This window comes from Notamacropus eugenii, chromosome 3 (genome assembly GCF_028372415.1).
Source record: "Notamacropus eugenii isolate mMacEug1 chromosome 3, mMacEug1.pri_v2, whole genome shotgun sequence".
NCBI lineage: Eukaryota > Metazoa > Chordata > Mammalia > Diprotodontia > Macropodidae > Notamacropus > Notamacropus eugenii.
In genome coordinates, this window is record NC_092874.1 from 150693494 (window position 1) to 150712181 (window position 18688).

At 35.1% G+C, this 18688-nt stretch overlaps 1 protein-coding gene across 5 annotated transcripts in view; it reads left to right on the plus strand.

Moving 5' to 3' along the window:
* SRPK2 (SRSF protein kinase 2) overlaps positions 1 to 18688 on the plus strand; it is a 278675-nt gene that overhangs the window by 255200 nt on the left and 4787 nt on the right. The window lies entirely within an intron of this gene.

Sequence of the window (18688 nt, forward strand, 5' to 3'; positions counted from 1 at the left end):
AATTATGAATTGAAAGTTTTGAGAGGTGATGAAAATTCTTGCATATTCTTCTGTTATTTTAGAAAGTAGCTGTCCTTCCTACTACAAGTGTACTACTAATGTGCTAAAAGTAGAAGAGGTTTTGTACGTGAAGAACCTAAAGAAAAAATGTAGCTAGAAAGTTTTAAAGAAAACACTTTGAAAATTTATAAGCTCTTAAAATCTCAACTTTGGAAAGGATTCTCATAATCCATCTAATCTAATCAACCTTTACTTGAAAATTTTAGTTAGGGGCAGTACTCTGTCGTTTGAAGTAGCCCTTATTACATTTTATTCCTCTTGGAGAACTCTAATTGTTTGGAAACTTTTTTACATCTAACCTACATCTTGCCTCTTGGCAGTTTCTAAATATTTCTCCCAAATCTCTGCCATTTCTCCCAGAATGCCTTCTAGATTCGAGTGTAACAGTCTAAATTCTTCTTCCACAGTATATCCCTTCAAATGCTTGATGGCCAGCTACCATGATCTTCCTGAATATTCTCTTATCCAAACTAAATATCCCAGGTTCTTTCACTTGATCCTTGTATGGTATGTGTTTTGTTGAAATGAACTTATGTGGAGACAATCCTTGAAATACGAGACTTTATTGAAAAGAGGAAACATCCAGATTATATGGATGCATGTAAGTAGAGACTACAAAAGTGACAAGAGAAATGCACCACAGCTCTCTTTTTTTTGTATTGATACCAGAGTAGTGACTTCTCTAGGTATCTAGGAATAGCTTGTGTATCATACAACTGTTTCTCAGAGCTTGTTGCAATATAACTTTTTTTCTAGAACATTTAAGTACAACTTTTTCTCAGAACTATCGCCCCATTATTTCTTCATTGGTAAGTTTATCATGAACTAGGTGCATCTATAACATTGGCTTAACATTGGTGGAATGATCTGTTTAGGTTTGCTTCTAGGACATGTACTTGTTCTTGGAAAGAACTAAGGAACTACAACCATGTTCTGTTATAATTTAACCTACTTAAGACTGTGCTGTATTACAATTTAACCTTGTCTTGTCCATGCAAAGTCTCCCTTTTGATACCATTTTGATACCATGTATCACATACATAAAAGAATTCTAATTTTGAGCCATATTATCTTGGAATTGTACAGTTCTTTGGTTCTTTCTATAGTAGCAGTATACCCAACAAAGCTAATAATATTATAATAGGATGAATCAAAAAATTTAGAATACTGTTTCCTCTTGAGGAATATTCCTTGAAAATATATCTTTTCCGAACTTCCCAATGCAATTCAGATGCTGGATAAGATTAAGGGTTTGGACAGACACATATTGCAGCATTCAGTTAATGTCCATCTAAATTCTTGGCTTTAACTGTCTATTTCATGAAGTCATTTGCTTCTGGGAAACATTTTGCTCTGGAAATTCTGTGTCCAAAGGGACTTGTCCTTTACTATAGTTCACTAGTTGTCCAATTTGGGATACAACCCACTTAAACTCAGAGACATATATCCCTAGATTAACATATCAATGTCTTTAACTGGAGGTAGGCTTGTCTTTTAGGTCATATTGGCAGAGTTATTTGTTCTAATAGATCCATTTTCTAGGTTCCAGGTCACTTTAATGCCCCTTAAATCTATAGCAAGAATTGGTTTGGTTTAATAGGGCCTCAAAAAAATTTATTCACATTGGTCTTTCAGTAATTAGTTTATGTGATAAGAGTCAGTGCAATTCTTACAGAGTTAACATTATAAACTTTGGAGCTATAGGAAGAACATCAAATTAAGGTACGTGTAACTCATCTGAAAGTATGGAGAGTTTAAGTTTTCACATACAATTTTGTCCTTTCTATCTTTACCTGAGCCGTGTATATGGTAGAAATAATATTATCCAAAAGCTTAAGGAAGAGTCTTTAAAAGGAACTATGAGGATCTGACTGTTAAAATAAGTCTTTCTGTCTCTCTGTTGTCAGACCTCAAATGAAAGGGAAAAAAAATAAGTCTCTCATTTAAGAAAAGCTTACAAAATAAGATACAATTTTTAAGAAAGAACTTGAAGGTTTATGAACAATTTAGCTACTTTGTTAAGTAGCATAAAATTATATTAAAACTTATTCTTTATTATGAGTAATTCTCCAGTGTTGTCCTAATTTAAAACTGACTTTTTAAACAAGCAATTAGACTACACTGCTAACTTATTTTTAATTTTTGAAAAGTGCTCTAAAAACCTCACTGAACCCTTCCTGATCTGTTATGTGGTTTGGCAAGGGAACTATATTTATGTCCAACTTGAAGACCACAAGTATTTCCCTTATCTTTTCCTACTGTATATACATATAACATATGTATCTCCAGGTATAGTAATTTAGGTTATTTTGTGAAGAGAATGGATAGCATTTATGTTCTCTTTATCTTTTCATTTAAAAATTTTTTTAAAGCATTTCTTAACAGCTAATTAAAACATTTGTGGATGTGAAAGCCTCAGTCCAATTTGAGACATTATAGGAAATTACTAAAGACCATTACTAAAATATATTCAAAGCCTGAGTGTTTAGGTTTGTATATGGATAATCAAATGGACTTTCTTATTATCTATAGGACAGATTTTTCCCCCAAATATTAATTTGTTTGTTTCCAGTTTTCAACAATCACTTCCATAAATTCCAAATTTTTTCCACCTCCCTCACCCAAGACAGCATGCAATCTTATATGGACTCTGTACGTACGTTCCTATAAAAACATTTTAACATTAGTCATGTTGCATAGAAGAGTTGAAACAAATGGAAGAAATCTTTAGAAAAACAAAACATATCAAAAGAGAAAATAGTCTGCTTCATTCTGCATTCTGACTCCATAGTTCTTTCTCAGAATATGGATGGCATTTTGCATCATGAATCCTTTGGAAATGCTTTAGGTCCTTTCATTGCTATGAAGGGCTAAGTCAATTAAAAACAGTCCTCACATACTTTGGCTGTTATTGTGTATAATGTTCTCCTGGTTCTGCTCACTTCACTCAGCACCAGTTCATATAAGTCTTTCCATGTTTTCTGAAGTCCACTTGTTTGTCATTTCTTATAGCACAATAATATTCCATTGCATTCATATACCACAACTTGCTCGCCATTCCCCAGTTGATGGGTATCCCCTCAGTTTCCAGTTCTTAGCCACCATAAAAAGAGCTGCTATAAATATTTTTGTCCTCGTGGGCCCTTTTCCTATGTTTATGATCTCTTTGGGATACAACCCTAGAAGAGGTATTGTTGGTGTGATGATAGGTATGATATCATATCCCAGAGTTGTTTGGATTTCCATCCCTCTAATCAATAGTGATTTAGAGCATTTGTTCATATCACTATAGTTAACTTTAATTTCTTCCTCTGAAAACTCTCTGTTCGTATCCTTTGACCATTTATCAGTTGGGGAATGGCTTGTATTCTTGTAAATTTGACTCAGTTCTCTGTATATTTTAGAAATGAGGCCTTTATCACAGACACTAGTTGTAAAAATTATTTCCCAGTTTTCTGCCTCCTTCCTAATCTTGGTTACATTGACTTTGTGCAAAAACTTTTCAGTGTAATCTGAGTTATCCATTTTGTATCCATAATGTTTTGTGTATCTTGTTTTGTCATAAATTTCTCCATTCTCCATAAATCTGACAAATAAACTATTCCTTGCTCCCCTAATTTGTTTATAGTATCAGCCTTTATACCCTTAGGACAAAATTTAAAATATTTAGGACCATCATCTTTACTTGCCGTTTTCCATTGTTTTCATCATTGGCACAACAGCAGAACTTATAAGGCTACTAATACTTTTACTGCTGTCATGAGTATAATCTTTGGAAAACATTTGAAAGCAAATCTCATCTCTTAGCTTTTAAGTGGAAAGAGCTTAATCTTGTTGCTTTTCCCAAAGTAAAATTTACTAATCCTTTAAGAATTAAAACTTTTACATCCATCTCACATCACTTTATCCTATCCCCTCTTTGAGGAGATATGTTAATATGTAACACTGTATAGACATAATCTTATAGATGGATATATAACTATTGAACCAATGACCAAGGAAATGGCAAGTCTAAAAACTGATTTGTCTAGTTTCCTTGGCTAGGAAGTTGATAGTTCGTGGTCATAAATTCAAGACAGTAAAATCAAAGCCATATAATCCTTTATCTTTGTATCCTATTATTATAGTTCAGAATGCTTGTAACCATAAGATAAGATCTGTGGTCAGAAAATTTGTTAGGAAAAGAGGAAGGACATAGTTGTAACAGTATCAGGCTTGTTCCCCCCAGGTGTAAGTCTAAAGTTATAAACTGAACTATAGTAGGTGTACCAAGAAGTTCCTATGGCTCTGTCTGATATCAGGTACAAGTCATAGATACTTTTTGGAACAAGCACTCATGCAAGAGTTCCGTATTATTCACAGGGGATTATAGCCAGTTTCAGAATCAACTAGGTGGAAAATATTCCTGTTCAGGAAGGAAATAGCACAGTAGAGAAACTGAGTCAGGAGGATCTTTGTACAGCTGTCTTCTCAACCTTCCCAGGTACCTATATACATCTGTTGCATTTTCAGATTGCACTTCCTTTGAGCATCTCATAAAATTTTCCTTGATTTCTGCTTTAGCAGTAATTCAAAACAATTACAAATGAATTCAAAACTCAGGACAAATCAAATTATAGTCCTGAGAAATTTCACCTTACACAGTAAATTTTGCTAATGAAAGCTTAGGGTTGCAGTAAGTTAATAATAAATGTAAGTGATAGCCGAAATTTATTATTATACAATATTCAGGTCAAAAGATCAAATGCAATATACTCTAGGAATCATTTTTCAAATTGACAGCATTTCTTATATGATGGTTTCCCAAAATAACAATGAAAAAAATTTAGGAGATTAAGAATAACATAAAAGAATATTATGGACTTAAAATACAAAACATTAAATAAATGACTTCAGTTCAATTAAATGCATTTTTAATTATCTGACAAAAATAATTTTATTCATCTGTTAATTTTTACATTCTATACTAGTTGCTTTCAGAAATCAATATAGAATAATTAAGATTGAATTGCTCATATAGTTACCATTCAGAAAACAGATCAGTCATGGCTGTAAATAATAATTTTCCTTAACCCGATATAAATCCAAATCTTAAATCACTCAATTTTGAATTTTGCTACATAATTTTGTTATACTTTTTTATATCAACAAGAACATCAGAATTGGTGAAATAACTCGATCATAAGAAATATAAAAAATAGCTGAGTAGGAAATAAATGCTTCTCAAAATAGAATAATAATCTTAGAGTCATGGAAATCTTTCTGTTCTTGTCTTACACAAAACAGATACAAGATACTTTTTTCAATCTAAACTCTTGGTTTCTCTTTTAACCTGTTACAAGTTTTATTATTGCTTGCCAGCTAACTATAAAACAAACTTTTCCCTTTTCAAAATGAAAACTTCAAAGTTTACAGATAGTTTCTTACAATGTCAGAAAAAAAAAATCTTTTCCAACGTAGTTTCTCATGAGCTTTCAGAGTCACAGTATATTCTAATTCCTTTTACATGATTTTGCTTATAACTTACCTAGACAACTAAATTCTACTTCTTAGTTACTAAAACAGCCTCCTTTCCTTTTAATATATCCATTACTCTCTGCTGTTTGTATATAACTTAGTCCTGGGGAAGTGCAGCTCCCATAACCTACCAGAATATATCAGACTCACCACAATTACTCAATAGATTTCCTTTCAGTTCACAGATTCAGGCTCTAATTAATTTGCCTTTCTCTAAATTTCTGCATAGGGGGAAGAAATCTTTCCTTTTGTCTCCTTTTCTCTTTACATTCCTAACCTGGCCAGCACTAAGAACACAAATGTGGTAGTGTATCTTTGGAAAGCCTGGAAACTCATCAGGAAATGTTCCCACTTTTTTCTTGCTTGTTAAGAAAATGGGGCTTTAAAGTTTCTTGCAAATTTCTGAAAAAGATCATAATTGAATCCTGAAAGACTTGGGGAGATCTTTGCTATACTAACTGAGATTTTCCATAAGTAAAGGCAAACAAGTGTTTAGATTGTTCACCTAATTGGAAAGAAAGCAAAACGTTATCAGAGGTACAGAAATTATAATAGTAGCAGAAACAATTGCAATCATAGGATTAAAAAAACTTATTTGCAGCTCTTGTCATTCAAAGCAATATGTATGAGTATTAGATCATACCTTTATCTAATTTTCCTTTTCTTACTATTAAGATTCGGGCAATGCAGGGGAATTCCTTTTTGATATCTCCTTGTTTTGCTAAATCTTCTATTATTGGTTGTATTCCTTCAGTTTGAGCTTTGGACAAAGAGTTTTGTGCATGGCCATGGATTATCCTTGTAATAACTGATTATGATTGATTCAATTCCTTTTTTTAAAAAACAACAGTATTATTACTAGTGTAGGCCTACAGTGGAAAATTGATTTCCTTCAATACACTTCATGCTTTTTCTGCATGGAGTAAAAACTCTCATTTTTCTCTACCGTTCTCCTGAACCTGAAGGTACAAATCAGGATGTTTTTCCAGCACGGGATGAAACTACCACTCACCTCCCCCCACTTCCTTTCTGGATGAGAAGGTACATTGTAAGTAAATCAGGTATATTTGCTCTTGGGAGTTCCAAACGCATCCCCTCTGATGTTTAGAATGTGGTAACCTGTAATTGATATAGCAGGTCCCTTCCCAACAGATTAGTGAATTTGGTGGTAAAAAGAAAGCATGATTTTCGATTAGAGGTCCTATGAGAATGAAAAGTTTAGAGAGAGTGAATTTTAATTGTCTCAGTTCCATATTTTTTTCTGACTATCCAAATAACTTCTAACTTTGTGGGAGGCATGATATTCATCCCAAAGATACCAATAATTCATTTACTTTATATTTGGAATTACTAAAAATCCCCTTATATAAACCAGCTTGCCTTCTTTAAATTAACTTGTCCCTAGCCACTGCAAATACTCTCATAAGTATAAATATCCTGAACATTTCAAAGAGATATATAACTTCTTGAGCGAGACCTGCCAACAACAAACATACCAGGCTTTCCATATTTTTCCAACATTTTAGCCAGTGGAGACCCAGGCAGAATTTTTTCCCATCTGCACTGCCCATTTCCCAATTTACAATATTTAGGCTGTCGTGGTTTCTCAAGTCTTTAGTTCCCAAAACCCTGGTCAATGAATGGAGTCACAACAGAAAGACTTTAGAATTTCAGGCTCTTTTATCCAGCCAGTGGTCACAAATACAGGACATTCACCTAACTGCCTTTTGACTAGGGGTGGGGGGGGGCAGGGTGGGGTGGAGGGTAGGGGGTGGTGATGGCAATCAGAATGAAGTGACTTGCCCAAGGTCACATAGCTTGTAAGTTGTCTGAGGCCAAATTTGAACTCAGGTCCTCCTGACTCGAGGCAGGAGAGGGGCAGTGTCCATCCATTGTGCCAGCTAGCTGCCCCTAACTGCTCTTCTAGTGTGTGAGAAGTCTGCCAACTACATCTAACCAAGTTGCATTGGGACAGTCATGTCCCATGTTCTGAACTCTGTACCTCTCTTCTTCTCACTTCCTCTCCATTTTTTCCCCTTCCTCTCTGCTTTTAAATGAATATATATTTTATCACTTAGAACAATATTTGAAAAACAGGAATGTGTGTGTGTGTGTGTGTGCGTGTATGATATAGCACTCAGTCTGTGGAAGCATACTATGATAAAGCCTCATACTTTGTTTCCTCCTTAGGTTACATGCTGCAAGATAACATTTGGGCAATGCTGTGATCTGAAGTTCTGGTCTAACCAACTAGAATAAGAAATCCTTATCTGTCTTTCTTTAACTACAAACTTGTCAAAACCAGTTTGTTCTGAAGTGAGAACCTTGATCAGCTAGGATGGACTCCTCCCTAAAGTGATTAGGGTTATGATCAGACTATGAGATTATTGATTAATTCACTTCCTAAAAATATCTCTTGAGTTCATCTTTGATTATGCAAAAAATAAGATTCTTTGGAAAGAGTAGTTAAATGCAAAATTGAATAATTTTAGGAAAATGGTACCTCAGGGTATGCTAAAAGTTAAGTGATTATTGATCTGTTTGATGAAGCAAAATGTTAATTTTACTGTGGAATTTTGTCCTTGTAGGAAAACTATTAATTGTAACTCTGAAATGGTGTGGATCAGAGAGAGAGTTTTAAAGGCAGGATGAATTTCCATACTTTTTACCCTCTCTCTCATTAAGCAGAAATGCTGAGTATAATTGTCTCTGGCAGATTTGTGCTCATAACAGAGAGTACAATATTTTTCTTGACAAGTCTAAAATGAGTATATGTTCTTATTTAGGGGTTTGGATATTTGCCATATACAATTCCACTCTGGGGCTTCTAAAGGAAATTTTGACTGAAGCACTGAGTCAGCCAGACACTTTGACGGAAGGACATTGGGATGACTGAAAAGAAATACAGTCACCTTTTTAGCTTCTATGTCTCTCACCTTTTGGATAGTATAAGTGAAGCCTTTATAAGGTATGATGGATCTGTGATTACCTCAACATGAGAACTCTTTTCATTGGTACAGTTAAGAACTCAAACATACTTTTTTTCACTCTACCCTCCTGAAGAAGTCATCCATTCAGACTAATAATACCAGTCTGGTATTAGGATCTGGTATTAGGAAGACCTGAGTTCAAGTCTACTTTTAGACATATACTAGTTGTGTGACCTTACCTGGGCAAGTCACTTAACCTCTGCCTGCCTCAGTTTCCTCAACTGTAAGATGAGGATGATAATAGCATCTAAGAGGATTGTTGTGAGAATTAAGTGAGATAATATTGTAAAGTGCTTAGCATAGTGGCATGTAGTAGGTGCTTAATAAATTCTTGTTGCCTTTCCCCCATTAATGAGAGCCAGCATGGCTTAGTGGATAGTTAGCCTTTTTAATTTAAGACCTGACTAATACTTTTGGCCTATCCTAATTATAAACTAATACTCTTTGACCATGGACACAGTCACTTAACCTCTCAGTAATCTCTCTGAAACTATCAGTTGTAGCCTTCTGGCCAGGATGGTTTCCTGAAAGGATGCAGACTAGTGTGCTCAACTCTGACTGACACCAGATTAAATAGGGATCAAGAAATCCAGTGAGAAAATTTACCAGAAGTGACTTCTTCCACTCCAGAACTTCACAGAATTAGCCAGAAACTCACAAAAAATAAGAGGTTACCAGCAAAGCTAGTGCCAGTCAACGCAAGGTAGAGTTTGACCATTGAAACAGAGGCAGGTCAGAAAAATGGAGAGCGTTCAAGGTTCTGTATTGAAATAAAACTTGACTGCTCGCTGGAAAAAGTCCCAAAGTAGTATGAAATCTCCAGTGTGATCACCAGAGAGGCAATCTTTGAGTCCCAAGGAGTGACAGCAGCTACTGCTGGATAGCTGTGTTTGCACAGGGACAGTTTGAGTCAGATACGCTCAGACTGAAGATGTTCAGGGTGCTCTGAAGTTTCCACTACTTTGCTTGTGATGTAGCATCCTGGAGAAGCAATGCTTTGAACTTCAAAGGGTGGAGAAAGGCACTGACACAGAGAGGTGGATATGTTAGCAATAATTAGGAAAAAGAATCAGGCCATTAACACGTTTAAGAATTCACAAAGAACAGAAAGAAGTTTAGAAGGAAGCCCAGGTGAGCAGGATAGTTTTGAACATGACATGTGAATTTATTATATGCTTAAAAAATGCAAGTAGCATGAAATGAACATTCAGAGTTTCATATGTTCTTTTTGTGTTCTGTGTGCATGGAAATGTTCATTTGTTTATGTTAGGTTGATGTTTTTAAAGTCATCAATGGAAATGTTGACTAGCATAGCCAGAGACAGTGTTGAGGCATTCCACCCTCCTCTAAATAGGATCATTGATTTAGATCTGAAAGAGAATGTGAGGTCATCAAGCCAATCCCCTCATCTTTAAAGGTGAAGAGACAGGCTGTAGAGGAAAAATTTGTCCAGGATCACACAGCCAGTGTCTGAGGTAGAATTAAACCATACCTTCCTGCTTCCTAAGTCCAGTCTAAACCTACTATACATTACCTTTAATTACCAATCTTTGGAAATTATTCAGTCTAATTCAGATCTACTTATTTGCACACTTATTCAGCCTATATTTTTCTCTGTTTTGTCCACAAGAATAGGATGGGAGATATGATTACATGTTTTGTTAAAATCTAGACTTTTTTTGTCCTTTCCCTTATCTATTAGTCAAGTAAATATGTTGGAAATAAAGGAAACAGGGTTAGCCTGACATGACATGCCCTTGATGTAGTTTTTATTGGTCTGTTGATTTGAACACATTAAGGGTAGCTGAGTGCTCCCTTTTGTCCTTAATTTCAACTCTATCCATTTTTGTTACATCCTTTGCTGACGAAAGATTGATTTCCCTTCAATACAGAACATTGAAGAAAAACTTTTAAAACGCTAGCAAAGAGATGAAAACCACATTTCACAAAGATTATACATTATGACAAAGTTGAATTTATATCAGGATATATAAGTTTGGCTTAATAGGAAAACTATAAATGTAATTAACCATATTAATTACAAAATAAAAAGACATTCTTCAGTAATAATCGGTGCAAAAGCAGCTTAATTCTTGAATTCTGTTAAAACCTATTTCTGTTAAAAAGGAAGGGGAAATATGGGAATAAATGGAATGGTCTTTACAATTATACATACCTAAATCCTTATTTACAATATCAATTTCTGTTTTTTTAAAAAACAACACTAAAGAAAAGGAATGGGCATTCCCTTAAAATGATAAATATCTAAAACTAAGAACTCCTTTCCTATATAATGAGTATAAAATAGAATCTTAACAGAATCAAAGATGAGATAAGGATATCCAGTGTCACCTTTTCTATTTGACCTAGTACTAGAAATGCTAGCTATAGCAAAAAGATGAGAAAAAGAAATTGAAGGAATAAGCATAGGTTAAGAAAAAAATCTTTTTGCAGATGATATGGTGGTATAAAAAAATGCTAAAGCATCAGCTAAAGATTAGTTGAAAAAAAATAACTTCAGCAAACCTGCAGAATATGAAATAATTTCTCCATTTAAAATTACTATGGAATGTATAAAATACTTGGAAATCTGCCTACCGAGATACACATAAGAACTACGTAAATGTGTCTGCAAACTGCTATTCACAGAAATAAAGACCTGAATAATTAAATGCAGTGAAATCTATCTGGAGGCATAAAAGGTCCAGACTCTCAAAAGAAATAATGAATAAAAATGAGAACAAGGCAAGTTCAGCAATGTTAGATCACAAATCATACTACAGAGCAGTAATTGTCAAGGTAATTTGGTACTGGTTACAAAATATATTGGCCAGTGGAACAAATTAGGTTCACAATCTACAAGAGCAAATGAATGTATCTAGTACTTGATACTCAATAAACAGAAAGACCCCCCAGGTATCTGTAATAAGGACTCCTTATTGACAAAGATGACTGGGAAAATTTAGATTCTTCTGTGGAAAAATTTTATTTAGACCAGCACTTTACACCTTATACCCAGATGAGTTCTAAATTAATATTGAATATAAAAGATCTCATTACATAAAAGGTTGTGGCATAAACAAATTAGAGAAACATGGAAACAATTTCCTCCCAAGATCTATGGACAGGAGACAAATTCAGGACCAAATAAGGGATGAAGAGGGATCACAAAAGACAAAATGCATAGTTTTGATTACATAAAGTTGCGGACATATCAGTCTTCTTTGCTGAATCTTCTTCAAGGCATGCCCACTAAATGTGGGTATCTTCTGCTCTGTCCTAGGCCCTTATCTGTTTTCCCCCTCTACTGTTTCATTTGGTGATTTCATCAGCTCCCATGAGTTCAGTTATCATCCCTTTACAGAGGATTCTCAGATCTATATATTTAGCTCTATTTCTTCTGACCTCTAGTCTTACAACGGTGACTGCTTCTTGGACATCTCAGAAGGAATCTAATAGGCATTTCAAACTTGATATGCCCAAAACAAAACTCATTCCTTTTTTTTTTTTTTTTTAGCACACAACTTATTTTTTCAAGTAACAAGTATTTCTTTTTATTTGCCCTTCCCACTGCACAGATTGAGCACATTTATAAAATAAAAGTCAGTACAATTCTACATAGCCCAACAAGACAAACTCCCATGTTAACATGGTTTAAAACTGTATGTTGAGTGTCGCATTTTAAGGTCATCACCTGGCAGGAGGTGAGTGATCTGTTTGCTCTTCATCCTTTTTGACATGTGATTTATCATTGGGTAGATCAGAGTTCTTCCAAAACGTTATCGTTGTATAAATTGTTCTCCTAATTCTCACTTGGTGTCTTTTCATAAAGGTCTTCTAAGTTTCTTTTGAAACTGTGCATTTCATTTTCGATGAAACAAACAATAATATGATGTTACATTCATGTGTCACAGCTTGTTTAGCCATGCCCAATAGGACTTTCCCTTAGTTTATCATTTTTGGCTACCCTGAAAGGACTTCTTTAAATGTTTCTTATCTTTGGGCCCTTTTCTTCTTTTTTGAAATAATAATGGTATAGCTATGTCAGCACGTATGCACAGTTTGGTGGGTTTCTGGACATTGTTCCAAATGGCTTTACTGAATGACTGGACCAGTTCATCATAGCTCCATCAACAGCACACTAGTATTCTTTTTTCCCCAGAGCCTCTTAAACTTTTATCATATTTGCCAGTCTGATCAGTATGAAGTGGAACCTTCAAGTTGCTTAAATATTCGTTTCTCTAATTATTGAGAGATCTGGAACATTTTAGCTTTAATTTCTTTCTTTGAAAACTGTTTATAATGCTTTGGGCTTTTATCTGTTGGGGGAAGGTACTTAGTCTTATAAATTTGAATGAATCATTTATATATCAGGAATGAGACCCTTATTGGAGAACGTTGTTGCAAAGTTGTTTTTTTCCCCCCGGTTACCTGTTTCCTTTTAATTTTTATTACATAGATTTATTTGGGGCAGTTAGGTGGCACAGTAGATAGAGCAGCAACCCTGAAGTTAAAATCTGGCCTCAGATACTCACTAGTTGTGTGACCCTGGGCAAATCACTTAACCCCAGTTACCTGCAAACATTAGATTGATTTATGAAAACATTTTAATTTCATATAATAAATAATAAAATTTTTGGATAATAAAAATTGAATGTTTTATTTTGCAAGATCTTATCACATACTTGATTGTGACTTCTTCCTCATTCCAAAAGGTAATTTCTTCCTTTTTCCTCTTATTTGTTTATGATGTGACTTTGAAATATCCAAGTCATTAATTTGTTTAGAGATTAAAACTCAGTGTCTTTTCCCCCAAACACTTTTCTTCCAAATTTTTATATTATTATTAAGGATGCTGCCATCCTCCCAGTCATCTAGGCTTACAGTCTCAGTATCATTTTCAGTTCTTTACTCTGACCCTACATATTCAATATTGCCAAGTCCAATTGCCTCTCTATTTGCAGTCTTTCACATATGCCCCTTTCTACCCCCACACACAACTTCTGCTCTAATGGACATCCTTATCATCTAATTTCTTAGACTGTTGCAGTAGTAGCTTTCTGGTTGCTCTCCCTATGCTAATATACTCATCAACCAAAGGAATTTTCTTAAAGCTTAGCTTTAATTCAGTAAACTCTTATGGCTCCCTATTACCTCCAAGATCAAATATTGAATTCTCTGTTTGGATTTTAAAGCCCTTTAAAATCCTCCTGGCTTTTGTTTGTCTGGTTTTTAGTGCCTTCCCTCAGAAATTGTTCTCCATGTACTCTGTAAATATGTTTTACTTTGTTTCTGAGTAGTTTGTACATTTTTTTCTTCCATTAGTATGTGGACTCCTTGAGAATAGGAAGGGACCATATTTTTGCTTTACTAGTACATTGTAAGTACCTAATAGGGATGCTCTTTGACAGGCTGATTTTAGCAACTAGCTCTGCCATTCTTCCCCACCCCTGGAATTAGGTCCAAAATAGAACTTTCTCCTGGCCCTTTCACTACTATTTGAAGTGGGAGCTATCTAACATTTCATTGAGTCTGGAATTATCAGCTATTCTGTTATTGGTAGAAAATTCCAGCAAGATTTTTGGATAGTGAAAACCTCTTAATGTTACAAAATCAGTTCTTCCAAGTTAAGTTTTTGCTCTGTTAGCCAAACTCTTCATTGGTATCGTTTGCCCTGTTTTCTTTCAGTGTTCTGTTTCTCTCTGTGGTGAGCCTTATTCAAGTTTTCTTTGCTTCCTGTCATGGTTGCTAGATTTCTTAACATCCATTTATCTCTTCATATATAATATTGCTCTACTACTGCCTTTATATATTTTATATATTCTGTCATTTTTGAATCAGATATACTTTTCCTCATTATATTACATATGTATGATTCTCATCCTACCAAGTTTTAGGGATATTTATGAGGTTAAACTCATTTCTTTGCATTGAGATATAATGAATTAATTATTTTTCTTTAAATATCTTAGTTTCAGAGGCTGAATATGTTACATTTGATGTCTTGACTAAAGAAAGTTTCATGCAAAAAAGTTTTATTGAGCTTACTTATTTCCCTGGCAAGTATGGGTGTTAGACATATGATTTTCATTGGTATAGTGAATTCTTTGATAAGAAAACTTAATCTGATAGTGCAAGTTAGTACATTTTGTACTGCCTAGTCTTAGAGTTGCCCGGAACTCTGGCAGTTTAAGGGTCTTGCTCAGGGTGACTTAGCAGAGATGTGGTAGAGGTTGACCTGACTCAGTATATAGTAATTGTGCAGCCTCTCTGCTTTGCTGATAGGATCTGCAGAATGTGAAAATTAGATCTACTTTGAAATGTAAATCTAGTTTAGCTAATGTGAATGGTCACTTGATGCCATGTCATCAAGACACCTATTAGATTAAATATAAAATGATGCAAGTTTTTTTTTTTGACCTGTGGCATGGGTGCTGATTCCAAGTAAAGTCAGCAAACAGTTGCTAACATGTCAGGCAGTATATTAAGTGCTGAGGATAGGCTGCTTCCCCTTCCCCCCCAAAAGCAGAAAAGCAAAACTGCTGTTTCTATCAAGGAATGCTCATATTCTAGTGGGGGAGACATGTAAAAGAGTAGTTTGATGGTAATCTGAGATTGGAAGGCACTAGGGATGTAGAAGACAAATCTTGAGGGGAATCAGGGAAACTAAGGTATAGAAGCGAGGCTGCAAAGCATTCCAGAGTTGGGGACCAGACAGTGTGAAGGCCTGGGGAAAAGAGGGTAGGGTGTCCCATTTAAGGAACTGCTAGTAGGTCATTGTAACCAGATTAGAGCACATGGAGGGGGATGAAGTGAAAGAAGATTTGAAAGGTAGAAAGGGGTCAGGTTATGAAGAACTTTGAGGGCCAAAAAGAGAATTTTATGTTTGACCTTGAATGTAATAAACCTTCAGGTAATGTTCCTACACTTTTGACGTATCTCTTTGGTGACTGAGTGTAGGACAGATTTGAGCCAAACAGCTTTTGAAATAGTTCAGGAAGTTGTTCATGATGGCCTGAACTAGGCTTGTAGCTGGGTGAGTAGACAGAAGGTAGTGCATATGAGAAATGTTATGAAGGTAGGAATGACAACATTGGGCAATTGATTGGACATATTTGGGGAATGAAAGTAAAAAGTCAAGTATGACACCAAGGTTGTGAGTCTAGTTCACTGGGAGGATGGTGCCCCCTTGATAGTAAAGGGGAAATTTGGAAGAGAAGATTTAGGGGTAATGATCTAACTTGTTACTTTACAGATGGAAAAAATTTAGGCCCAAGAAGATTGTGACTTTTCTTATTCACTCCCAGCAAGAAACTTGGCCAATCACTGTTTTGGCTCACTGCTCTCTCTTGGAAGACTTTCCCCCCCCTTTCCTCTTGTGTCTCCTTGGTGCTTTCTGGATGCACACCTGAGTTCACAGCATCTTGAGAAAGTCACCCTTTTACTGTTGGAGTTTGCATCCTCCTGCCTTTGTTCCCTTTCTGTGGCAGAGGGGAAGGGGAAGTGAAAGGAAAGCCACTGTCTCTTAAACATGCTTGCTATCTGGGCATTGTGCCTTATAGTTACTTTACATTTTCTTGTAAATTCTCCTTTTTTTAGATTTTGCCTTCCCTTTGTGTCTTAGAAGTAGTTGTAATTCTTCTTTATCATGTCTTTCAACTCACATAATCACACCTCAGTTTTTAGAATGTTGTTAAGCAAGACTTGGGCAGGGGATGGAATGGAAAAAGACATTTTGCTGTTTCCCTTAATATTCTGGTGCACATATGGTGCTTTGCGTCTTTGGACCCAAGCTGATTTTTGCCTCGTTCCCCCTGCCCCTTACTAGATATGAGTGACTTAACAGACATGATTTCAGCCAGCCACAAACTCAGGTGAACAATAGAATCACAGATTAATAGCAGCATACATTCCAGATTCTGGTACTGTCAAAAGTTGTCATCAGTTAGCACCTAACCCCTTTAATGAGGAACATTTTGTAAAAGAGTTCTATAAAGATAAACAGATTAAATGAATTTTTTGGGCATAATAATCTGCTTTGATAAAAAACACCAAAAAAAATCCAACCAACAAAAATACTCTTGGTTAATTTACATTAGATGAAAAGTAAAGCTAATTTTTGATATCTTAAAAAGCAAGTATTCAGAAAATTCTTAGGTATAGAAGGTGTTTTTGTAAACTACTGATAATTGTAATTAGATGTGGGAGGAGAAGCATATCTTTTTAAACATTAAGGTGCTATACTGTGCTCAGCTTTGAGAATATAAAAATAAAAAACATTTACATCAGTAAAAATCAAATATCAGCAAAAGTTTTTTATACTATTTGTGTGATAAAAGCGATATAAGTCAGGTGCATATCTACTTGCCTGGTTGCTCTGTAGTTTTATAGTTGACTAACTAAGATTATGTATCATAATATTTCATGTACAAAAATTATCTTGTATTTACTTATGTTTTACAAGTTCTGCAGTAAAAGATGAGTTCCTTGGGAGCAGGAACTTTTAAATTGTTGTCTTCTTATCCCCAGTGCCTGGGCAGCTAAGGTAGTTAGTTCTGGGCCTATAGTTAGGAAGACTCATTTTCCTGAGTTCAAATCTGGCTTCACAAACTTACTAGTCTGTTTTCTTATCTGTAAAATGAGGAAGCCACTCCAGTATCTTTGCCAAGAAAGCCCCAAATGGGGTCACAGAGTCATACAGGACCGAAAACAACCGAAAAGCAACAAAATCCCCAGTGCCTAGCACAGTGCTATGCCCTTACAGTGATACGTGAATTGCTTGGGACAAGTAGTAATTTTGATGTGGTTTAATTTGACAATATTAGTTGTATGTGCTACTTTCTGACACTAAACTGACTCAGAATATCTGACCTTGATCAGATGAAATAAGATTAAAGAGATTTCCCTACCTTTTAGTTAGTTCTATTTCAGTTGAATGTTATGATTTTGTGCCTATGTTTCAATCCTTTCTCTTGTTATGTTTTAAATTCACATTAAGAGTGGATAACATGCAAGGAAACATTCAAAAGTTACAGCTCTTAAAAACGCACTTGAATGACTGTTAGAAACATTGTATCATCTATTGTGTGTGGGGCCGGGGGAGAAAGTCAAGTGTTTCAGGGATTGTTTAAACCCACAGTGAAACAGGATCAGTTACAACAAAGGAAAGTTGGATTGAAAATGAAAAAACTATGCCGGTTGTGAACTGACCTAATTCTCAGGAAACTTTTAATAAAGTCCTTCAGAGGGCCTCAGCCTGCTGGAGGGATTGTTATTGATAATTAACATTAATTAGATGACTAACGAATCCTCTAAAATAAGGTTAAGCCTATTTACTATATGTGGGAAGAACAGTGAGAAGACCAGTTAAAAAAAGAAGCATCTCATCATTGCTTTAAAGAAAAAAATGCTTGTCATGTGCAAGATACTACAGAAACTGGAGTGCTAAAAATTAGGAAAATGTAATTTTTAAAATTCAAAACTAAAGGTTTTAATTCAAGGCTATAACAAAAACTCTTTGTTGGAAGCAACTCAGGCGAACCTATACCTGGGCATTTTTGCTTCCAGTGGGCCTGGAAGTTTAACCCTCAGAATGTTGGACTCTGTTGAATATACTGATATTGAAGCAGAATTGTTTTGGAATGACAGAAATTCCCAAATGGAGTTGGAGCTATTGCAACGTAGCCTTGCATTAAGCATTTCCCTAAGAAATGGAAGTAAACATACTTCATTGGCTTATGAACTCACCAGACTTAAACCCTATTGAAAACCCTAAATCAACCCTAAACTTGGAAAGGTACTTATTAAAAGGTACACTTCATATCCAATATGAAAAAAGTATAATTTCATGAGCTGTGTCAAACTCTTGTTAAACGTAGCGCCAATTGGTGTAAAACAAGTGATTGCAACAAAAGAACATATTGATATTAAAACCTTAAGATATAAAAAAGGTGTAATTTTTATTGTCTCAATACATTATTTTACTTTGCCCCAGTTAATTTGCATACCACTAGGCACTTAAACCAGTATTTGTTGAGTGATGCTTTATGTGATCTCAAAAAAAGTTTGCTATACCATAATGTCTGCCAGAATTGAAATTATTTTGACTTCTATTGTGTCTA